This window comes from Pseudonaja textilis, chromosome 2, assembly GCF_049901715.1.
Source record: "Pseudonaja textilis isolate UNSWEBS1 chromosome 2, rPseTex1.2, whole genome shotgun sequence".
In the NCBI taxonomy this organism is placed as follows: Eukaryota; Metazoa; Chordata; class Lepidosauria; order Squamata; family Elapidae; genus Pseudonaja; species Pseudonaja textilis.
Window position 1 is genome coordinate 118,614,327 of NC_141991.1, and position 25,635 is coordinate 118,639,961.

The window sequence follows — 25,635 nt, forward strand, 5'->3', positions numbered from 1 at the left end:
AATTGGACTGTTGCAGAGTGAAACAGACTGTTTCAGAACTTGAGAACAGTAGCAAGTTGTTAGAAGATAAACTACACGTCCTATGGGAGGATCTGCATTCCACTTATCTATTAGTATGGTTCCTGCATTGCATTTGAAGATATTCTTGGTGTTGAACTGCTCCCTGGTGTTGGCTTCTAAGCCTGGAATGGAGAAGCACCCCTTCTTCATAATCCACAGAGTGTGTACCCCATATTTAAGTGGTATGGTGGCCTGGTGGTGAAGATGCTTGCCTCCCACTCGGAAAGTTGAGAGTTCAATCCTATGTAGTGGCAGATGTTTCTCTCTTAGAGTGCAAAGAAAAAATATCGCCTGTGAACTCCACATAGTTTCAGGAAAGGCATCCGGCCAGTAAATGCTCAACTCCATGCCCTGACTCTACCCCAAATTAAGGGATTGCAGGGTCATAAAAAGGGAGTGTATTCAAAATAATGTCCATTATTTCCTTTTTTTCCCCTCCACCCTCAACTAGCAAAGTTAAAATCTATTTGCATCAGTTTTTTTTAACTGAAATTATGTCAGAAGATATACTAGATACACAGAAAGAGCTAGAGACAATTTGCTGTCCCTTGCTATCCCAGATTCTGATTCCAAATAGAAGGTTCACACTGGTGAAATCATTGCCATGTTATCTCCTTCAGGCATGCTCACATCACAGTGAGCAAATTAATCTAGCCCCTGAGAGCTGCTTTATTTAGTTCTGCGAGCATCATCTTACCAGTTCTACCAAACAGTTGTAAATCCTACTGGCCGGTTTGCCACCGCAGTCTCTTTTTGTTGTGAATCTGTCACATTTGGCTTCTTCTTCCTTCTGGTTTGCACACTGAAATGAAAAAGGCATGGAGAATAACAACAGCAACAATATAGTCAATAAGTAACAGGACATACAACAGGTTGAAATGGGATAACAAGACATGAAGAACAAATCAATTAATGCTAAGAAAAATATGAGTATTCTTCCTCATGGGACATACACCAATCTCAATTTTATTATCAGTTCCTGCCATGAATTTACATCTTTGAATAACAAGGAATGTTCTTTTGATTGAAAACAATGGAGTAACCAAATCCATCGTTTTGCCACAGATTATCTCGAGAGACACATTGTTCTCAAACACTACAGCTCCTTAGGTAGGAGGGGGTTACGCTCTTTTTTAAAAAAAGAGTAGATGACAATAATTCAAAGTTGTGCCGACTTTACACGCTTTGTAGACAAGAGTGGAAGAGCTAACATATTTTTTTTTTCCTGTTACAGAAATCATTTGGCCATGAACCATAAAGATCTTGCTAGTGACTGAAAAGATTCTTTTGTATGTACTTTTTAAATAATTACAATAAAATACTCAGCATTCTGATGATTGTCTTTTCCTTCTGTGATGCTATATTCTATTTTCATTCAAGGGTAAAAGCTTTATGAAACATCTATTTTAGGATACACTCTCCTGAATCTTATTATTTGCCAAAAGGAGAAAAACTCATTTGTGGGCAAAATTCTTTATGCTTCCCCATTAGGCCAACTAAATTCAATAGTGTAATAGAGCTATTCATGAAAAAAATATTGTCAATTTTCTGTTGCTAAGCCCGTCAATAGACTGAATTTCAACAGATCTGATGTTCAGCCAGGGATTTTTACAATTCTGTGTAAAAATTAAGGGGAGGGGACCAAAATGTTGTTTATTTCTGTGTGCTTGATATGTCCATAGCATTTTTTTTACTTCCATTCAATCAAGTCCAGTTCTCAGAGGCTTCCTCCACACATCCCTGCAGTTTGTTTGGCAAGGATTTTCAAAAGTGGTTTTCCGTTGCTTCCTTCCTAAGGCTGAGAGAAAGTGAGTGGTCCATTAGGCCATTCAGCTGGCTTTGTTTCCAAGGTAGGACTAGAACTAGGGGTGGGATTCTACTGGTTGGACTGGTTCTATAGAACCAGTTGTTATGATTCTGCACAGTTCGGAGAAACAGCAAATCGTGCCCCTGGCTGGCCCCGCCCCTCTCTGCCCATGCCTCCCCTCCCCGCCCATTCAGTCCTTATTGTGCATGCGCAACATTGCGTGAGTGCCCAACATTGCTGACGATGTTCTTCCCCACCCAGTCACTCATTAAAGTATTTCTCCTTTTCCCCCTCCCGACGATCAGCTGTTCCTATGAACAGCTGTGCTGGGATTCCCTCGCCACTTACAACTTCACCCAGAAGTCTTCCTGGGGCCCAAGAAGCCAAAAAATGGAGGGGGCACACCTCCCCCTCTCCATTTTTGCCTTCCTGGGCCCCAGGGAAGCTTCCTGGGAGCAAAAACGCCCCAGGAGGCTTCCATGGGGCCCAGGAAGTGCCTAAATGGAGTGAAAGGGGTTACTGCACCCCACTCTTGGCTCTGTTTTTTTTCCTTCCTGGGCTCAAGGGAAGCCTTCTGGGAGTAAAAATGCCCCCAAATTGGGGGGGGGGTTGCTGCCAAAAAAAGCCATGCCCATGCAGTCACATGGTCATGCCCACCTAGCCATGCCCACCTAGCTACACCTTCAGAACCAGTTGTTACATAATTTGAATCCCACCCCTGACGAGCGCTCACCGTTTCCTGGCTTCTAGCCTGGTACCTTCCCCACTACACCAAACTGACTCTCATTCATACAGTAACTCAATTTATTCTCCTAACTTCAATGGTGCTGAAAGAATGGAAACCTACACATAAACCACCACATTCATACAAACCATCATAACTGGAAAAAATTCTCTTCATTTGAATTCCAAAGATTTGTGTGTTATTGACAGTTGAATGCTCTAAATACAGTATAATGGAATTGATCTGCCTACTTTTCCAATGGCACAATTTTCTTTCCAAATATACCCCTTAATGACATTCTAAGCTAAATCTATATGGTTTTAAAATCGATATAAAAATTTGCCCGAACAAATACTGAACTATGCTGACAAAGTATAGGCGTACTGTAAATGCATTACTTTCCCCACATTCAGTTTCTTTGATCCTGTTTCAAACCTCTGGAATATTGGCCACTGATGCAGGCCAAATATTGTGTTTCAATCCCTTAGTTGTTTCTAACTCCTGGTGACCCGATAAATATCATCTTGCTCTGATTGTTAGTCAGGAGCTGCTTTTCTGAGTCTTTTTTTAATGTTCTTATATCAGTGAGCATCTGATCACCCTGTATGTTAATGTCTGGATCTCTGCTAGACTTTTCTTCATGTAGCATTTATGCTTTATGCCATAGCTCCAATCCCTGTCTCTGAATGTTTAGCTTTGATTTTGTTATTACTTAAAATTCATCTCTATTTGCATTGGATTTGCATGGCCTGTCATTTAACAATTATGTTCTTTAAAAGAATCAAACGTTCATGTGAACTTCCTCCCTATAAAAAATGCAGGATAAATTAAGGGTTGTTAGACATTTGACTAACTTGATCCTATACATGGCTGAATAACAAGATTTATGATGGAAATGTTAGAAAAAGGTCACACCCTTTTTTCAAAGGGGAAAGAATTAAAAACATTCTTGCATTTCAGCAGAGAATACTAAAGATTAACTCAGTTTCAGCTCCAGATATTCTGATACTTGACCTAGGAACCCAAAAATATCTTGAGTATGGAATGCAGAACCCATTAGAAGGAATACAAGCTGCACACGGAATTAACATGTTACAATTTGTGTTTACATCCTAACCTTTCAAAGATTGAATGCCCATCAACTTTTTGACAACGGCAATCTTAATTTCCCACCAAAATCACCATCAGTGGGCAACCTATTTCATTTGGTTTGGTGAGATAGAGCTAGTTTTAGCTAAGAAGGAGGTGCGTGTTCTATGCTAGAGAAAAAACAGACATAAAATTATCACATACATGAAAGATTTCTTTCAAGTGAATAGTTTGTCACTCAGATTAACAGAGTTGGAAGGGACCTTGTAGGTCACCTAGTCCAATCCTCCACCCAAGCAGGAGACCCTACACCATTTCTGACTAATGACTGTCCACTCTCTTCTTGAAAGTCTCCAGTGATGAAGCTCCCACAACTTCTGAAGGCAAGCTGTTCTATTGGTTGATTGCTCTCACTGTCAGAAAAATTATCCTTATTTCTATGTTGAATCTCTCCTTGTTCAGTTTCCATCCATTATTCCTTGTCTGTCCTTAGGGTGCTTGGAAAACAGCTGACCCCTTCCTCTCTGGGTAGCCCCTCAAATATTAGAAGACTGCTATCATGTCTCCCCTGTCCCATCTCGTTACTAGACTAGCCAAGCCCAATTCCTGTAACTGTTCTTCATATGTTTTAGTCTCCAGTCCCCTAATCTTTAAATCTATACAGAAAGAAGAAAATATACACTTACGGTATTCCCCAAGATCATTCTGAAACCTATTTGATCTCCACAAAGTATTTCTTATTATTGACTGTTGATTAATCCTTGAAAGTCTGCCTGATTAGAGGTAGCAAAACTTATTAAAAATCATGGTTATTATTTTACAAATATTTTACAAATAACTAAAGGCAGCAAACATATCCAACATTACCTTCTACCTTTTCTTTTCCTTGTGAGAACCATGTGAGGTGAGGTAAGCTGAAAGAGAGTGACTGGCCCAAGGTTACCCAGCTGGTTTTCATGGCCAAGGGGAGACTTGAACTGATGGTCTTCCATTTTATAATCTTGTGCCTTAACCAAACTGGCTTTTTTAACATGCAACATGTTTCTCCTAAATCTCTTTGTATGTACATTTCCTTTCTTATCTTTCCACTGAGGCTAATAGTTTAGGCTAGACTTGGACCAATTGCAGCATGCCACACAGGTGTTCATTTGAAAGGTGAAGCCTCTCTTGAGATGGGTATGTCCATGACCATGTCCATGTTGCTTTATGAGTAGCAATACAAAATGATTTGCCATTGCTTTCTTTCTGGATGACTTTCTGACTTCCCAGTCTTCTTGCTGGTTTCTCATCCAGCTATTAGCTTTTCTTGAGATCAGACAAAGTTGCTAGGTGTTGCTTCCATTGGCTTTGTGTTCCCTAAGTATGTTGTCTCAATCTTTAGATCAAGGGTCTTCAAACTTGGCAAGTTTAAGACTTGTGGACTTCAACTCCCAGAATTCCTGAGCTAACATGATTGGAAGAGGAATTCTGGGAGTTGAAGTCCACAAGTCTTAAAGCTGTCAAATTTGAAGACCACTGCTTTAGATAATCAGAACGACATCTATATAAATTCTGGAATCTGTAAAACTCAAGCAGGATTGTCCTTAGATACCAGGCCCACTAAGTACACCAGATCAGACCAGACCATCAACTCCTTAAGTAGACCATCAACCAGTCCAGACCATCAATAAACTACTTTTATTGAGAGTGGCTATAATAACAGATTCTTTCCAGTGTGATTGTGCTAAATTTTCTCATTCTTATACTCTAGTAAATCAAGGATGTATGTGCTTGAACCATTTCTGAATATTATCTCTTTTCTTGGGATTTAAAAAATGTTTCAGCCTCCTTTGTGTAGTTAATCGTTCTCACATATTCCCAGCAAAGTCAGCTTCCTTATTCACTACATTAACCAACCATTTTCACCTATTATTTTGGATGTATTTGTAGACACAAAATGCAATTATTTAGGAAGTATTTACTCCTCCCATCATAGCTTTGCAAAGAACTGTAAAAGCTCTGCACATAGTAGCATCAAATGATAAATTTGAAGCTAACTAAAAGAAAATATATTTCCACGGAGTCGATTCTTCAGTTTTAATTAAAAGAGGTACAACTGTCAAAAAAGCACAAGAGGAGATGGATATAAAATGAAATGGAAATGACAGAAGTCACTGGAGCTGTTGAGAATGAGCTTCATATTTTGATGTGTATTGAGATAGTTGGCATACTTCATTTAAAAAAGTTATTGATTGGGGGGTGTTGGTAAGTAAATAATATGAATTTGGGTGGATGTGTCATCATTTATTTGAAATGGAAGCATAATATTGCTAAATTATTTCATCACCTTGGAGAGAGAAAGGGGAATAACATAAATATGGTGAAAACTAGAAATGTATCCTTCTATTTGCATTCTGCTTCACAAATGATCCACTTTTATTGTTTTTAAGCACTGTAGAAACATCTAAATATGTTTTTTTATCATCTATCTATCTATCTATCTATCTCTATCATCATCTACCACACCTTAATACTGTTTAGTATTCATTATACCCCAATGATTATTTACAAAAAACTCTCAAAGAATAATCCATGTATCGATTTCACTCTTGATATGTACCTTAGTGATGATATCACAGTAAATTAAACCATTCTTTCCATTTATATCTGAACTATTTTGAGTTCTCTATCTTTTTTTTATTATGCAGGAATTAAATCATAGTTTCCTGGTTTGAGTTTGATTTTAGACCATTCCATCACTAAGGAGGCTTAAGGAAGAGTAAATGGCTCATTCTTATGCTGATAAAACCAGAGATTATTAGCTCAAGATCATTATACCTGAACTAAGCTTAAATATTCTGCAGTGCATTAAATTCTGCCAAATCTTGGGAAATAAATCCTTTCATCCCCAAATGAATAAAAAGCATCAGGATGTATTTAATTGTGTTTGTGCCAGTAAAAAGGGTACTATTGGAACATTCCATGTTCAAAACAACAATGCAGTATATTCTGTCACTTCGACTCATTGAGCTTTTAAATTGGATTTTTCCTTCCAATACTGCTTCACAATATTATAATTTAAAAAAAAAAACACCTGCACAGGCTCAGTTGCAGTTTATGCCCCTTGCTTTCCCTCTCTTAATATATTGCTTATTTTTACATGAATATGCTTACTATCAGTTGTTTTAAAAGAAATCTGGCAAACAAACCAATTGCAGGCAGGTGCTTGCCGAGTGTGTAGCCATCTCCTTCCTTATAGTTTTTCAGCAACAAAGGGAGAATGGACAACAAAATAAAACAATTCTTCTAAAGTAGGTCCTTTGTATGCAGACACCTGAGATTGGATCACAGTGAAATCCATATTTAGGTGCCATGTACCATGGGAAATACTTTCCTTTTGAAAATGCCACTCCTGAGACTGGATGCTCCAGATACTTAGAATTTGGAGAGCACCTGGCAAATCCCTCTGACAGAAGGATTTCTCTAGTTGTTTGACTTCCCAAGATGTGGACAACTGAATAGAACAAGAGTTTGAATTGAAATACTTTGGAAAGGTCGGGATTTCTGCCCTGAGGTGGCTGAAAGGAAGCATGGAAGCTTTTTTTCCTGAACTAATGAAGGAAGTCAGGACCAGCTCTCGAATCTCTTCTATGTCTGATGCATGCAAAGTTGCAACCCAGAATGAATAAGGGCTGTTCAAAGCAGCTTTTAATTGAGGCTGATCCGGGAATCCCTTACTCACTCATTAGAACAAGTGCAATTAATGGCCCTGCTAGCATGAGTAAGTCTTACTTGCCTTAGCCAAGGGCTGTGAGATCAAGGCTCTAGGCTGTGAAACAACTGGGGTGAATCAAAGCAAGAAGGTGGTTTTAATTAAGTTTTGCACTGATCCTGCCCTTTTGGCAAACTTTACCTGGAATGGCCATTCTCTGGCTACCAAAATAGCAAAACAATGTCAACCCATTGGCCAGGAGTCAGGGGAGGGAAACAGAAACGATGAAAGGTTTGCACTGATTTATGAGGAAACATGAAAAGAGTGACAGGGTGTTTAGCTTGGCTGAAGGATTGCAAAGGGTGGATATGATAACTGTCTGCCGAATCCAAGAGGGTGTAAATTGGGAAAGAGCAGAGGAATTATTCACCACAGTTCAAAGAGAAGGGAAGAAATGGGAACACAACAAAATGACAAAGGTCTTTTGTGATTACATAAGCAGGAAAAAATGTCTGGATGTTTATTCCCATCTGTCTGTGGAAACACATGCCTTCAAGGGTTTGAGAGGTGTCCAACCTTGGCAACTTTAAGACTTGTGGAGTTCAACACCCAGAATTCCCCAACCAGTCATGGGGAATTCGGGGAGTTGAAGCCCACTGTCTGAGGAATTCTGGGAGTTGAAGTTCACAAGACTTAAAGTTGCTAAGGTTAGACACCCCTGGTCAAAGCATTATGAGAAAGGCAGAATAGGCATCTGGGCCTGTAAGGAAGGAACAGATACCACAATATCTGGTTCCTATTTCCTACACTTCCAGCCTGCCCTAAAAGGTAATCTCCAATGTGTGCAGGAAATAATTAAATAGGATGCAGAAAATGAAAAGGCATAGAGCAGGAAGGAAGAACCATAATCCCATTAAAATGATCTATATGCAAAACTGACTCTGAGAACAAAAATATTACAACTAATGAAAATTTTCAAACAGGTCTGCTGCAAAATTCCTGCTAGGGTTTTTTCTTTCTTTCTTTTTCTTCTTCTTTTATGCATATGCTAAGACTGGTAGGGGAGGAGAGGGGGATTTCATCTGTTTTCAGGGTTGACAGCAAACCAGCTTGGAGCAAGAATCACAATACTATCATTAGCAGAGTTGTTGCTTCTTTTACTTGAAGAACCACAAACAAGGCTCCCTTTGCCATCTTCCCCCAAAGAAAGCAAGTATTAATAAAGGAATGATATTGTCATATGAAGCACTCCACTCTCTCGAAACAAGAACCATATGTTGATTTATCATGAAAAGTATGTAAATACAAGCTTGGCCTGATAGAGAGCACATGTTGTCGGTCATGAAGCAACCATTTAAAATTCCGTTGTGAGATTAGAAATTTTACAGAAGGCTTTAGAAAAGACATCAGGGGAGTATTGGGAAAAGGAGGGAAAGAAGATGGTTTTATTGTGGTTTTGTAGGAAGGGAATCTTTTTCTTTGCAACAATAACCTGATCCGGGAAAATATAATCCATCCTTTGTTGAGGTCAGGTGGGTGGGGACTTCAACACCCAGAATCTGCAGGCAATGAATGGTTCCAATATTTGTAGCTCAGGGTTGAGCAGTGGGGTCCTTGGTGCTGTCTGAGCTTGATGGTTTTCTTGCAGATGGTTCATTACCAAAATAGGTAACATCATCAATGTTCCTTCAACTTCACTATTACTGGCTTTCAGGTGTGGAAAGAAAGACGTGTTAGATTGAATCATTCAGAGATGGGTCTAATGTTGCTCTATAAAATAAATGTATTAATATATAATCAGCAATGACCAGCACCTAAGAAGTCCTCAGAGAAGTGAGGAGCTCAACTATTTATTTTTTTTTAAAGAGGAAACTATGTTTGTCATTACAAATACTTTCCCAGTGGAGAATCAGAGCTTTCTGACCCTGATGAATTATGAGTAGTATGACCTAATTTACTCTTCTTCCCCTTGACACACCAGTTTCAATGTTAAATATAACTCCCCATGATTTCAAAATTTCTCACATTGTGGTTTGATTAACTTACCAAGAACAGGATAGATTAATTAACAAGAGTATGTACAGAGCAGGAGGGAGCAAGGGGCAACAAACCTGGGTTCTTGTTACATCTGAACTGGGCCTTTTCTTTGTAGCATAAGATCATAAGACAAGTCTTAACATCACAGCCAGTTGTTTGGTCCCATCTGAGGGTGCCCCATATGCAAAGCCCAGAAGCCAAAGGATTGTTCAGATATATATATTTCTGATATTGGCAGTACAATATGGCTGTCTTGGCCAGAAGTGATTTTCTTCTTTTTGTAATACTATGTTAAATATAATGTAAGACTTACACTACTGTTTCTGAGTTTTGATACCTTTAAATTACACTCCTGGTTTTCAGCAGTTGTGTCTGGAATTGGTCCTTGAGCAACCCAAAGTCATGGGTTCAAGGGCTTCTTGCTGATTAGGTCTCTCTTTTCCTATCGTGTTTTGGAGCACATTAATGATTATTTTAAAATAAATTGTACATAGGAGGTTTATTGACTGATTCACTGAAATAATATATACTGTAGCTGCAGCTTTGGGGAGAAACTGCCCAGGATTATTTTTTTCAAATAAGTAAATTGATAAAGTAAATAAATACATTAATAAAGGGGGTCAACCTATTCTTCAAAGCACTTGAAGGCAAGGCAAGAAGCAATGACTGGAAACTAATCAAGGAAAGAAGCAACTTAGAACTAAGGAGAAATTGCCTGACAGTCAGAACAATTAACCAGTAGAACAGCTTTGCCTTCAGAAGTTGTGGGTCTCCAACACTGGAGGTTTTTAAGAAAAGATTGGACAACATTTGTCTGAAATAACATAGGGTTGCCTGCCTGAGCAAGGGTTGGACTATAAGACCTCCAAGGTCCCATCCAACTCTGTTACTGTGTTATTCTGTTAATCTTATATGCATGTTTACTCAGAAACAAACACTAACTCTTCAACTGGTATTCTAACCGAGGAAGGTGCACTTAACTAACATTTCAAATGGCCTGCTAGAGATAAACCAACAAAGACCCTAAATCTTAGGCAGGAAGCCATCTTCCTTTGAAAGCAATAGGAAGGAACTGATGTCTGGAAGAGCAGAATTTATATTACCTTTCACATGGCTTTCCCTGCCACACTTCTCTCTGGGGTTTTTCCAAGTTTGGAGCTTCTTTAGCCACAGAAGAGTTAGTAAGTGGTAGAAAGAGGGATTTGGGGTCAGCTTGTCTTGAAAAAGCTGGAAGTTGCCTCTGATTCAGAGGCAGAATTCAAGTCACTGTCATCTCAATCATCTCCACAAATAGTTCTCATCCAACCTTACAGAATATATTTCCAAGGAGATACGCATAGGTGTGTGATTCATTAGATAAGGATTAGCAGATCCTAAAGCAGTTCTAAGATGCACCTGGGAAGGACTGTTGGACCAATAAGCCAAACAGATCTGCAGTGGTTGAGGCCCACTGTGGAATGCAGGGAAAGCCAGATGTTCCCCAGATGCCTTCTCATGGAATGACACGGTCTTTGCTTTTTGTTAAATATAAGCACTTCCAGTTAAGCCACATCCGTGCTCATATGAAAGACTAATGTTTTCTAATTTACTCATACATTTCATTTCTAATGAAATTTCCTTTCCTTTGAGTCGCAGACCCTTTCCTAGACTCAGGAGTTAAATATAGGATGGGTAATTGAATGTATGATGTCTGTCATATTCTTTTTTTTAAAAGAAAACACACCCTAAACCCAGAAGATTAAGCTGATTTGCATGTGCACTTTTAACTGCATAACGAACTGCATAACTTGATTTGTTTTTACATTCATGAATTGTTTTCTGTGAGAAAAGATTTGAAAGAGAAGAAAAGAAAACCCAGAACTGTTGCTAAAATACAGTCAAAATTGCAGAGGATGATGGTCAAAGTTCATGACACAATATCTAAACCATCTGCTCACTTCATTAAGGCAAACAGCTTAATGAATTTATGCCGGCAAGATATTTCATTACCACAGAAAAAAGAACCCCTGTTTTCATGTGTGTCGGCAACTTAGGATAGCAAGCTTAGTCTAGTGTCAAGGTTCCAAGTAACAGACCCAACACAATCAAAACTCTGAGGCCAAGGTGTCCTTCAAAGTCTAAATTTATTAGGCATGTCATATTGGCACATCTGGTGAAAACTGGAATCTAAAAGCCCCATGGTTTTTCTCACCCAAATTAAAAGTCAGTCCATGTGTCCATCACATGATCCAATCCAGTCACCACCCAAACTCCAGTTGGTTTCAGTCTATGGCTCCTCAGTACCTGGTGAGAATATTCTTGGTTCCCAGGAGGAAGAATTTTATTTTGGCTACAAGTCCCCAGCTATCTCTATCTCCCCCTGGCCCCCTCCCATTTCCATAGCTCTAGACAGCCCTACTGTGGCAGCCCTGAAGATGTCCCAAGATGGCTTCAGGGTTGACATCTAGTGGCTAAGACTAGAAAGCTAGATACTGTGAGTTCTAGTCCCATCTTAGCTATGAAAGCCAACTGGGTGGTATTGCACCAGTCACTCTCTCTCTCTCTCAGCCAAACTCACCATCCAGGGATGTTGTTGTGGGGAAAATAAGAGGAGAAACTATACTAGATATGTTCACCAATTTGTAAAAATAATAAAAGTGAGGTACAAATAAATAAATACTGTAGTTGTCTAGTGACACAGAGCAGCTCTCAGTGGAAGGTTGTATGGAGTTTGAGGAAGGACAGGTAACAATTGCTTTTTCAGGAAGCTGACCTCTTAATCTGCAGGGAGAGGCTTCTGGGAGCTGCTGGAGATGTGGTGATGATGGAGATTCCCAAGATTAGGCTTTTAGGAAAAATAGGTGTACTTACCCTCTGTTTTTGAAAATGAGCAAAAATAATCATGTCTTCAACAAATGGTGATTTGCTACAGATTATTAGTCCCAAAAAGTTCCAAAGGTGCTTTTTTCCAAAAGACAACTGGACTTTCTTGGGTTTTTTTCTTTGGAAATGTTTTGTTTTTCATCCAGTTCAGAACTGAAGAAGCTTCTTTAAAAGTGAAATGTTTTAACAGGGAAAAAAACAACCCAAGAAATTCCAGTTGCCTTTTGGAGAAAGCACCCTTGGGATAATCATGATCTGGATGATTGAGAATCTCCATGGGCTTGAATTTTGATAGCATTGTGTTGAAAGTTTCTCCTCTCAACATTATGCTACCGAAATTCAAGTCTATGAAGATGCGGTTGTTTCTCTCCTAGAGCGCTATCAAAAAAAATATCTGCTGTGAACTCTGCATGGTGTCAGGAAGGGCATCCAGCCAGTAAACTCTCAGCTCCATCCAGTTGCTCCAACTCTACCCTGAATTAAGGGATTACAGGGTTGTAAAAAAGGGAGTTTTAACATTGAGAGGTTCTGGGAATCTTAGATTGCCCACACAAGAGTTAGCCCCATTCATAGGGGGTCCTTCATCTCAGGTTGTTTGGGAGAGACTACCCATTAAAAATACTATGTTTGAAGTGGCCATCGGCACAGAGCTTTGTAATGATTGTTTTGTATGTAAAACCCATAATTTGATATTGCAACCTTTGAGTGATTCAACATGCATCAGTAAACCTCACTCCAACTCACTAACATGAATTTCTCTGCTCCTAGCCAGCCCTGTGGTCTCTTGTCTTATTTCTACGGACCTTCAAAACAGACCCATCCATTTACAAAAATGGCTTACTATAAATTTAACAGTATTGCAGTTCTCAGCATGAATTGTTCTGGCCTTCTGAAATCTTTTTCGCATTGCATGGTTGCAGCTTTTAAAGAACATTCTGCTTTGAAGAACATAAGAAATAGCCATGAAAAGAGAATTATAGGTTTGTGTTTTCAAATGAGAACAGAGATTAATGACAACACTCTTTTAATTCCAGCAAGCACAGCAGTGTGACTAAAATATGGTTCCATATGGCCTACAGCAGCAGCACCTCAGACAGTGCCTTCAAATCTTATTAGGGAGATTAAATCAAGTCTATTGGCCACTCTTGAAAGAGAGACTTCCAGAGGATTCTGCTTTTTGCGAGGACTTTTTATTTTACATTGCGGACTCCATATTCCATCTTAAGATACATGATCTGGTCTTTGATTAAGCAATGTAATTCAGATCCATCAAGGGAACTATTCGAAGAATTAATATCACCAAGGCTATAAACTGTATAAATGCAGTTTCAGTTGTACAGGCAAGAAAACACTGATCCATAATCTGAGTTTTGCAGCATTGAGAATCATTATCATTGGGATAAAATATTAAATGTGAGTGATGGTAGCCACTCAAAAGAAAGGAAGGAGATGGTACTTTCTGAAGATACAAGGTACTTACTAAGAGGGGTTCCGAAGTTACTTCCCCTCAAATGATACCCTCTATCGTTTTAGATTTGGTGTTCCCAAAGTGCGGAAGTTGTAGTCTGTTGTGCCTGAAGGCTATTAGAATTAGGAAAGTTGTGCAATGGAATTAAGAGTAGAGATTGACATCTGGTTAAAATGGAAACAACTTAAACTGCAATTCTCACTCTTTTTATCTTTAGAGAATACCTCTTAGGTTGGACTGCTTGCTTATTAGATTGATAAGCAAATTTTATCTATTTCCTTTTTAATTAAGTTTTGAATACTGGCAGAGGAATAATAATTTCAGATAACAAAAGCTATTTTTATCCCATTCCATAGCTCATATACTGAGAGAAAATGTCATCTGTGGGCAAATTTGTAAGCAAAGGCTATAAGATAGAGTTGATACTTCTGATATCTATAGTAGTGATATTACCTCTGATCAATATAAAAAAATTATTCCAACTCAAGATTCTATCAACATCCCTGAGCCTTTTTTAAAATGTAACTTTTGATGCCTTCAAAACTCTAACTTGGGCTTTGGCAAAAGTCAAGGCCAACATGCAGAAGATGGACTTGGTGATCACAGTTTTATGAGATGGAGATTGATCAACTAAAAAACATAGATTTAAAATTCACGAAAGAAATATCTAGGGAGATTCTCAGTCATCCAGGTCATGGTTGTTTCAAAGGTGCTTTTTTAAAGGCAACTGAACTTTCTGGTTTTCCTTTGAAGATGTTGCGCTTCTCATCCAAGCATCTTCTTCAGCTCTGAACAGAAGTTTCTTGGATGAGAAATGAAATGTCTTCAAGGAAATACAAAGTCCAGTTGCCTTTTGAAAAAGCACCTTTGGGTCACCAAAGACATGTTGACTGATCCAATCTGAGTCAGTCATCGGGATTACATTATCCTGGAACACATATATTTGCCTTCATTCGTGAAATTTTGAGCCTTGAAGACCAATGGTTTGGATAGAAGATTTGTTCAGTAAAAATATGATCCCTCAATATTTACTTAAACACGGAGCAAGTTCAGTTTCTAATGCTGTTTGAAAGGTGAATTTCATTGGAAACTGAAAACAGTCTAAAAATTGAACCTGCATATTATGTGGGTTCTCCATGTGCATTCAAAATCGCAGTCCAGACTAACTGTAGTTAAATTCCTTTAAGTCAACTTGAAATAATAGTTTGCAGCTCTCTCAATAAACAAGTTCTTTGGATTATAGAAGAATGAACATAATGCTATTTCTTGATTTCCTTTCTACCCACCCACCCCAAATAATTAACAAAGGTAAAGAATTTTGAAGTTCACCTTGCAGAAAGTAAAAGGGTTTTTTTTGAGGGGGGGGGGAGTTTATCTGAAAATGTTAATTTATTTCTACAAATACACCAATTGTATACTTTTTATTACAGATGGGATAGTTTAAGTTTCTCTAAGTTTAATACTTCCCTTGTGTTTCAGAAATTTGTTTTTATTTATTACTAAATATTTTATTTTGTTACTAAATTTGTGAGGGGCATACACTATATCTTTATATTCATACACTATATCTTTATATTCTATGAATGTTAAAGATCTGGGATATTCTTCTAAGAAAAGAAAGACTTTCTATAATTTGGGCAATTTAAAACCTGAGATAACTTTTTCAGAAAGATGAAGAGGGAAAATTGAGCATAATAATTTGGAAAAGTAAATGAAAAATGTTTATGTGCTTGTGAGAAAAATCCTACTTCGGAATAATATATAAATTCTTGTTTATTTCCTGAATTCCATGTCCACTTTATGTAATCAGCTTCTAGATTGAGGCCAACAGTGTGTAAAGCATGTAATAATTTAAATTCCTTCTTTTGAAAGATATTAAATATATTTGAATTTATGAAATTTTGCGTAGCTGTTAATATATCTTTAAAGACATTTTTCAAAAAAAAATTATACTTTATACCTGTTAAAACTTTTATCCTTAGTGCCGACTCAATGGCTTTTGATGACAAAGTAAACAATTTTTGCAAACAAATCAAATGCTTGATTTGGCTGCACTATATTAAATGCAATGTTATTGGAACTACAGGTAGTCCTTGACTTAAGACTACAATTGAGCCCAAATTTTCTATTCCTAAGGTTGCAAATGGTGGGAAGGTTACAAATGGTGATCACAAGACCCTGGGACTGTGCAACTGTCATAAATACATGGCCATTTGCCAAGCGTCTGGACTGTGATCACATGACCATGGGGAATGCTGCAACAGTGGTAAATGTGAAAAGTGGTCATAAATCACTTTTTTCAATGCTCCGACTTCAAAGGATTACTAAATGAATGATTGAAGTCGAGGACTACCTGTTCAATACATTTTACGTTTATAAAAACAGAAGGTTGCTAGTCCATATGGTTTTCCTCTAGAATGTAATAGGATAACTAATAAATATTTTTGCTCCTATATTGTTGGAGCTGTCTAATATATTTTTATAAATAGAGGTGTTTGCCCACCCTTTATTTTGTGAAATTAGCATATCAGTTTTGATATGAATTGAATTGAACCCAAGTAAAGATTGGGCAATTCCCATCTGCTTTCTTTACTTAAATAGAGATGCTAAGTAACACTTGAAAGCAATTCTGGCACAGAATTTGCAAACTATAATACTCTTGATAATTCATTTCTAAAAGGCTGACAGATTTTAGATAATATGAGATTGTTCACTGGTGTTTTAGAGTTTCAATCAGAGAAACTTGAATTGGCACTGGTGGTTTCATGGGATGTAGAAAAAGTCTTTGACATGGTGCAGGTTAAATTTTTGGAAAATCTTGTATTAAAAAACAAAGGATTCTGTGGATGCTTATGAAGGATTGTGCATTGATTTTATAGTCCTAGAAACGTAATATATAATAAGGTGACTATGATCCATACAATTTGAGTTGTCTTGCTTTGGTTTATTATTCATATTATTGTAAATAAGATTTAGGAAGAAAAAAATCAGGTTCAATCCTGTTAATATGGAATTATACAATGTAGTGATAATGCGGAAAAACTGGTCATTGTGATTCTTCTCTGTCTCCCCCCTTTACCCCCCCCTTTACCCCCTCTCTATCTATCTATCTATCTATCTATCTATCTATCTATCTATCTATCTATCTATCTTGCTACAACTTTAAAAGCACAACTACAATGACGTGGGAAAATACCCGAACAAAGCTGAATAACATACATGTAAATACCTGCGAAAACTTTAAGAAAACAAATATATATATATATAAAATCTATCTCTATACATCTATCATTTTTGCAGTCCTGATTGGAAGGAAGGAGGAAAGGGAGGGAGGGAGGGAGGGAGGGAGGGTGGAGAAGGAAGGAAGGAAGGAAGGAAGGAAGGAAGGAAGGAAGGAAGGAAGGAAGGAAGGAAGGAAGGAAGGACAGACTAGATTCCATGATTTACTTAGCTATAGTTGAAATAAATTATTAAAGCAAATCTCAGTTTAGAGCCCTATTTTAAAAGGGCAGGAATGGGACCTTGATTTAAACAACAGCCAGCTCCTTGGGAATTGTCTTCTATGCCAAGTAGGTCAATTGTAGCAAAATATGAATTCTAAACTAGTTATACCAAAGACCCAATAATTTTTGTAGCAGTTCTTAAAACTCAAGTATTATGTAGTTGTTCTCGTCTAGTGAATCTTTCAACTTTCTGGTTTAGAAATAGTTTTCAAATATTTTTTCCAGCTCTCACACCACAATGCTTTGAGTCTGGAGATGGTAGTAAAGTCTTTTCCCCCCATAGTCCAACATTTTGATAAGAAACTCTGAAAAACTTGACAATGATCCATGTCTATATTTATAGTCCCAAACATGGTTATTGCTTTGGAGACCCCAGCTGCAAAACCATCACAATTCTGTTGCTGCCTGTACCACACAATTCTTTTCCAAATACTGGATAATTTTTTTCAATGTTTATGGGTCTTTCACAAAACAAGTGTTCTCCTAAACATGTCCTCAGTATTATTGTCTCCCCATCTAGCAGAGACATGTTACCAAATCAACCATCTCTAACCAAACGCCCTGCAAATATTGTATGCTAGCGTTTCAGATTCCAGAACTGACAGCAAGATTTCTGGAATTTCAAATCCCAATTCCAAGGCTAAACTTGGAGAAAATAAGCCTGGTCCTTTCCAAACATTCAAACATAAAAGTAAAATGTACACTTTGTCTTCATAAAAAGCGCTGGCACTATATGCCTTCTAGCTAAAGATTCTTTCAGAGCCCTTCTTTTACACTTCACCCCTTGAAGGCATTTTTATTAAAATGCGAGAACTGTCTGTCTCTACAACATAGAACTTTTGCCCTTGCTAGATGTGTAGAAGTTGGATGATGCCATGGAAATGATCCTGTGCCCTTGTTCATCAGCCTTCTTAGCCATTGCCCAGAATATTTTCCTTCCAAGGCTATTTGAAGGCTGGGATGCTGTAACATCAAACAAACTACAATTTTAACATGAGAAAGAGTCTCAGCTTCTTTGTCTCCTTTCTTCCCAAATTATTGTTGCTCAAAAGATGGCCTCACTTTGTGGTTGTTCAGTGGCTAGGTCATGCCTGACTCTTTGTGACACTGTGGAGTCTATGGACTACAGCAGCCTGGGAGTTGAAGTCCACAAGTCTTAAAGTTGCCAAATTTGGAGACCTCTGGACTAGAGCATGCAAAGGCTTCCCTGTCCTCCAGTGTCTCCTGGAACTCACCAAATTCAAGTTCATTGTATCAATGACATTATCTAACCATCTAACCCTCTGCCGTCCCTTCTCCATCTTACCCAATATCAGGGTCTTTTCCAACAAGTCCTCTCTGCCCATTAGGTGGCCAAAGTATTTGAGTTTCAAGTTCAGTATCTGTCCTTCCAAGGAGCAGTCAAAATTGATTTCCTTTAGGATTGACTAATTGGATCTCCTTGCAATCCAAGGAACTCTCAAGTGTCTTCTCCAACACCACAATTTGAAAGCATCAATTCTTTGGCACTCAGCCTTCCTCATGGTCCAACTCTCACAGCCATATATTACTACTGGGAAAGCCATAGCTTTGTCCACATTAGGACTGCAGAAGTGGTCATGGGAAGGGGGGAGGAGGAAAGGTAGCAAGGGATGATCACTGGGTAGAGGTCTTCAATTTCCCAAACCAGCGACTCCCCAATTATAGTGACCAGGGGTCCATACCTCCTGGCCACTGTCACCTTTTAAGGCAGGAACGCTATTGTTGAATCTTGAAATCTTGAAACTTCTTATAACAAATAGAATCAAGATGGGGTAATCTTAAATTTCTTTCTCACCATTTTATTGGTTTCAAGACTAAATGCTTATATCACTATTCTGGCATTTTGTTTTCAAGGTTACACTTCCCTGCTTTCTCTCCCTCCTCCCACCAACATTTTTAAAGCACCACCAAAGACTGTGAGCAGCTTCTTTTTACCTTTATTTTCAAAGTTAGAGAAGAATCTGTAGAAGGATGCTGTGGTTGTACCTGGAGTCTTGATTTCTCAAAGCCCTCTGTACTCCAGGTGAGGGGAGTAGGAACATCTGAGATGAGATGCAGCTTTGTGTATTCCACCTGCTTGAGGTCTGTTAAATTTTTTAAAAATGAGATTATTGTATACTTCAGCATAAATATTGCATTTCCTCACATACAGATCACTTGGAAAGACTCTTCCTGATGGACAGTCTTGGGGAAACGTTTCAGTACTCAATTCATGCTTCCATCTAGGTATTTAATTCTGCAGTCCCCCTTTCATTGCTTAGCTCTTTTGCTATCAGCCTTTCTGAAAAGATCTCAGTTTGGGGAATATTCACGTCTCTGTGAAGAGGAACCAACTTGTTTGTTGTTTGCTTGCTTGTTTGTTCAAAAATCTAAAAAAGAAAGTCATATCCTGATCCTCTCTCAGTTTGCAAAATGCAGATGGATACATCTATAGAGCATAAATGCACAGTTGTATGAGACAGACAGTCAAAAAGAGCAAGCGTGTTGTATCTTCTCATCCCACCAAGTATTTTACAATGGGGTTAGAATGTTGAAAAAAATCATATCCAGAAACTGGGGGAGATTAGGATGATCTATGAGTCTATTAAAACATCATTTTCCTCTTCATGCTTGGTCTTTTAAGGGGATCAGAAGGGAGAATTCAGGGCAGCAAGAGAAAATTAGCTAGGCTGCTGGCTTAATATTTTAGATCACCTGTGTTTCTCATCAAATGTGCTACCTAAAAGAATTGGTTAGAAGCTTTGATCTGACTTTAAATACCTCCAAACATCAGTCGCTGGAGGCATTTTAATCTGATTTTACTGGGGCTGGTGGGATAGGGTTAAGAGAAACAGAATCTGAAATGAACTTCACATTTTCCCATCAATCCTTGAGGTTTTTGATGCACCCCTGATCTTTAAAGTTAAGGGTAGAACAGAGGAATAGTCTCAGGTGGTTCACATCTGGGTGACAGTGAGACTTCAACATCTTGGAAGCACGCAAGAACCAAGCCTCTTATTGAATGCAGAAGAGCTTTTGAAAGTTCAGCCACATCTGCTGCCTTTTATGTTGGTGGCTGTGCCCTTGTGCTGTGCTTAATTGTTCTATAAAGCAATTACCCAGAAAATTAACCTTTCAAATGTATCCTGGCAATTCTTTTCAGACACTGAAATGAGAAAATATGAAAGCACCCTCTACAATGGTGGGTGTATATGTCCCTGTGTGATAGCAGTGATGCTAGGTTTTAATAATAAGGTCCTTGGAAACGACGAGCATTAGAAAAGCAGCTGTACATAATAACTTTTTTAAAGCAAACCAATTGCAGCAAAGCTACCAGGAGACCCTGTAGAGGTTAACAGCCAGGCTGGCATCACATTCAGCATCCTCACAAAGGGCGCTGTTAATGCTGGTCAGTCCCTCACTTTCCCTGCTAGGCAACAAAGACAGAAGGCCCTCACCGTTGTCATTCTTCACAATGTTCCCCAGTGTAGTGTTGTGTCAAGGCTTCCTGGGGAGTTGATGGCAAATGGCCTCGATGATGCTCACTCTCACTATCCAAAATAAAAGTGATGATGGTTAGGAGGAAAGGGGGAAGGGAGCACTAATACAGAGGTGAACCCACAAACTCGGAGGGAACTTTGCTTAACTCTATCACAAAATCCTACCAGTGACTGGGAAAGCAGGAAGCTGCAGTTCCAACATTTCTGGATGGACCATGCTGAAAAGGCTGCACTGGACCTGGTATGACACAAAGAGATAGAGGTGATAGAGACATAGACAGAGAACGACTGGTAAATAGATATAAACATGTACAAATCATATACATTATTTGTATACATGTAATATGTATACATAATATGAAAATACACACATGCACACACACATATACGTATACCCACATTCACCTAAAGGTAAACGGAAAATCAAGGTTTTCCTTAGAGGAATAAGGGTAACCAAAAATTCAAGGACCAATTGTGTTTCTTCATCCCTTTTTAAACTGAATCCATTTTAAGAATGATTTGAACTGAGGACCTTTTAACTCTTTAGGGTTGTTTATTTTTTAATCATTTGCCTTCTCTGATGCCTTGGGGGGGAGTTGGATATAAGTTATTAAAATAAAGAAGTACATATCATAAATTAGTCTTTTAATTGCTGTCATACGTTGTCTAATATAAGGTAGGTTATTATCAATATGACATTTCTTTAATTAAGAACAGTTCCTATGCCCTGACTCCGCTGCCTTGTGGTTTTAAAGGAGAAAATAATGAGACTGATATTGGCTTGGAAACATTGCATTTCTCCAGGTAGTTCAACTCTTCTGCCTAAAGGCCATGTCTAATTATTCCTTGCAGGTACTTCAGAATTCTCACCTGTAACTGTTGCACCTTGGTCATATCACCCAAAACAAATAAAATGTAAGCATATTTAAAAGTCCAGTCATTCAACTGGTGCTAAGAGCTCCTTTAGAAACAAGATTATATAGGGTATTTTTTCAATGTGCAATTTCCAAATTTTTCTACTGATATATTTCAATGATTGAGGTGGGTTTGAGTTCTCTTTCTAAAATAATCATATTAAAATATGGACATTACAGTCTGTTTTTACTTGACCTGTTTTCTGTTTAAAAAATGGTTGCACCATGACCTGTGTCACTGTAAGCTCAACTAGATTCAGTTAAATAGTTGAGTGCACTGAGATAACCATATTGGTGATTAACAGATCATGATTAACTGAGCGGCATTTTGGGGGTGGGTGGGGGGGCTGCTCTCAAAAGGAATTCCACAATCAGGAATTCCTTTAGGCCAGGATTGGCATCTATGGCCCCTTTACTATCTGTGGATTTCAATTCCCAGAATCCCTGAGCCAGCCATTTCTCTGAGCCATAACTCTATCTATCTACCTACCTACCTACCTACCTACCTACCTACCTACCTATTATCTATATATATATTTATCTATCTATATCTTCTATCATTTATTTATTAGATTTTTATGCAGCTTTTATTATTTGTATAAATTACTCAAGGTGGTGAATATACATTTTTTTCCTCCTCCTATTTTCCCCACAACAACCCTGTGAAGTGGATTGGGCTGAGAGACAGTGACTGGCCGGAGTCATTCCTGACTTCCCTGGGACTTCAGTTTGCCAATTTTTCTCCTTCTTCTCTTCTTCTCCTTCTCCTCACTCCCTCGTTTCAGTCAGCCTTGACTCCTGGTGATTACACAGAGAAGTCCACGCAGTAGTTTTCTTGACAATGTTTTCAGAAGTGCTTTGCCTTCGCCTTCTTTCTCTACTGAGAGTGACCTGTCCAAAGTCACCTGTCCAAAGTCACCTGGCTGGTTTTTGTGCCTAAGGCAGGAGAATTGAAACTCCCATTCTTCCAACTTTTAATCCAGCATCTTAGCCACGAGACCAGATGGGCTTGGTTTGCATACAGAATACACAGTATTATTCCACTTCACAAACACACACACAAACACACACACACGCATATATATGAATGTACTTTTCTTCTTTTTGCCTCTCAAATCAGACTGACTCCTCCTGAATACACAGGTAAGTCCCTGCAGTTTTCTTGGCAGCGAAATAGTTTGGAAGTGGTTTGACCCTTCCTTCTTCTTCCTAGACCTGAGAAGGAATGACTGTCTCAAAGTCACCCAGATGGCTTCGGTGTCCAAGGCAGGAGGAGAGCTCACGGGTTCCCAGCTTCAGGTAGTCCTCAACTTACAACCATTTGTTTAGTGACCAAAGTTACAACAGCACTGGGAAAAAAACTGAACTATGAACCATTTTTCACACTTAGGACCGTTGCAGCATCCACATGGTCACGTGATCAAAATTCGGGCACTTGGCAACTGTCATGTATTTATGATGGTTGCAGTGCCCTGGGGTTAGGTGATCATCATTTGAAACCTTCCCGGCCGGCTTCTGGCAACCAAAATCAAAAGGGGAGAAGCCAGATTTGCTTAACAGCCACATGAATCACTTAAAAACTGCAGTGATTTGCTTAACAACTGTGGCAAAAAGGTCATAAAATTGAACACAACTCATTTAACAACTGTCTTGCTTAGCTTGTAAATTGAGTGATATGTCAGTTATCCCGGTTAAGTAGTAAACGGCCAACTCTTTCTGGTAGCTTCCTGCTGCTCTACCCTGAACGTCCCAGTTCGTGTTCTTTTGTCCTGGTATCAGAAGCCCCTTGGAACCTAAAGCTGTCAGAAACCTTTGCTGCCAACAAAATATGTCCAGTGAGAAAGGTTGAAGTGAGTTGTTTGGATTGTTTCTACTAACTAAAAATAAAAAGGAAAAGAAAGCAAGAGGCTTATCTGAGTGTTTATGCCTCAAAAGGGTTTTGCCTTTGCCTTTGAATGCAATCAAAGAAGAAAGAGAGAGAAAAAGCCAACAGAGGCATCCTCAAAGCCTGGAAATGTTGTAGAATGGAAAAACCTGCCCATTTTTCTTGTCCTTTGGACAAGTGCTCTGAAAATGGGGAAATGTTTTTAATCAATAACAGTTCAAACACTGAGACTCCAAAGCCAACAGTCATGTCATAAACTCTAAACTTTGGATGAAAACTCTCTGATCTTTTGACTCCTCCGCACCCTCAGACTGAGAATTCCAATAGTCTTTCTTTCTTTCTTTCTTTCTTTCTTTCTTTCTTTCTTTCTTTCTTTCTTTCTTTCTTTCTTTCTTTCTTTCTTTCCTTTTTCTTTTTCCTTCTTCTTCCTTCCTTCCTTCCTTCCTTCCTTCCTTCCTTCCTTCCTTCCTTCCTTCCTTCCTTTCTTCCTTTCTTTCTTTCTCTCTTTTTCTTTCTTTCTTCTTTCTTTTTCTCCTTTTTCTTTTTCCTTCCTTCCTTCCTTCTTTCTTTCTTTCTTTCTTTCTTTCTTTCTTTCTTTCTTTCTTTCTTTCTTTCTTTCTTTTTCTTTCTTTCTTTTTCTTTCCATACTTTTTCTTTCATTCTTTCTCTTTTTTCTTTTTCTTTCCTTACTCCCTCTTTTTCTTTCTTTCATTCTTTCACTTTTCTTTTTCCTCCCTTCCTCCCTCCCTCTTTTTTTCTTTTTTTCTTTCTTTCTTTCTTTCTTTCTTTCTTTCTTTCTTTCTTTCTTTCTTTCTTTCTTTCTTTCTTTCTTTCTTTCTTTCTTTCTCTCTCTCTCTCATCTATCTCCCTCTCTCATTCTTACCTTCTTTCTTTCTTCTTCATGGAGTGTTGGTTGATGACAGATTTACTGGCAAAATCATAAGAAAGAGTTTATTTTTTTTAAAAAATGATCTGCCTCCAGAAACCAATAAGGCCCCCTTAGAACATCAAGGTGTTGCTTTGAAGTGCCTTCTGGCTATAACCCTCTTCAGTTACTATACAATCAAATAATTAAATGGAGGCTTAGGGAAGAAGGAGAAGGAGAGAAAAATCTTTTGCCTAGCAATTAAATATTCCATGTTGGACAGTTACGAGAGCTTTTCTTTTTATTCAAGATGTTACAAATCTACAAAGACTTTTAACACAAAAGCTTGAATTGCTCCTAGTATAAGTGACAAATCACTTCGACTTCATTGGGGTAATCTGCCACACAGACACCAGGAGTGCCCAACTCTTTCCTCTTCTGCTCCCAGCAAAAGCTTACTTTATTATTTTTCCCCCAAAAATTCTTAATTAACAAAGCTCAGTTCATGCTGCCTTTACAGCACAACCAGGCATGTTTGTGCCTGTGTGAAATTGCCTTGCCCATCTCAACTTCTGCTCATGAAAAACCTGCCTTCGGAACAGCAAACTGCAGACTTCTTGACCTGACCTGTTGGACTGCAGTGTGAATTACTCACAGTCAACACAGGGCTGCAGTAGTGGGAGTTGGAGCCCAATGAAGTTGGAGGACACCTAATTAGGGAAAACTGCTCTAATGATCTGACCCACATGTTTTTTATTTTTAAAAAGGCCCCTTTTCCATTCATAAATTATCCTCATTTCATCCTTTTTCATGGGAAGGGAATCTTTTGGGACCAGTGAATTATATTTGGAATTGCAAGAACATTTTTTGTGAGGCTCCTCACAAAATGGCTGCCTTGGGAGGCGTGGTCAATCACAAAGCAGCCAGTCCTCAAACTGCAACTAAGAGAATAGGCCCTGCACCCTCCTTGCAACCTATAAAGATGCTGGCTGTATTTTTTTTCTGGGCTGGCGAGCACACTTACAGATGAAGCACAGGCAGGAAACCACTTTCCATTTTATTTTAGAAGGTGCCTTTGGAGTTTATAAGGAGGGGAATGGTGTTTTTGAAAACATAGAGGACTCCAGAAGTCAGTAATTTTCTTTGCAGCACACCAGGTACTTGTTTCAGGAAAATGATTGGTGGGGGAGGATCAGGAAGAATGAAGAGATTGTTGGATGCTAAAATCTG

General features: G+C 38.5%; 1 long non-coding RNA gene across 1 annotated transcript; it reads right to left on the minus strand.

The window, feature by feature from the left end:
- Positions 1 to 86: 86 nt before the first annotated feature.
- LOC148127042 (uncharacterized) lies at positions 87 to 21,041 on the minus strand. Its single transcript, XR_015741451.1, has 5 exons — positions 20,907 to 21,041; positions 20,700 to 20,792; positions 19,198 to 19,346; positions 758 to 862; positions 87 to 325 (listed from the first exon to the last, which is right to left on the minus strand). It is a non-coding gene; the product is annotated as an uncharacterized LOC148127042 (long non-coding RNA).
- Between the last annotated feature and the right edge of the window lie 4,594 nt (positions 21,042 to 25,635).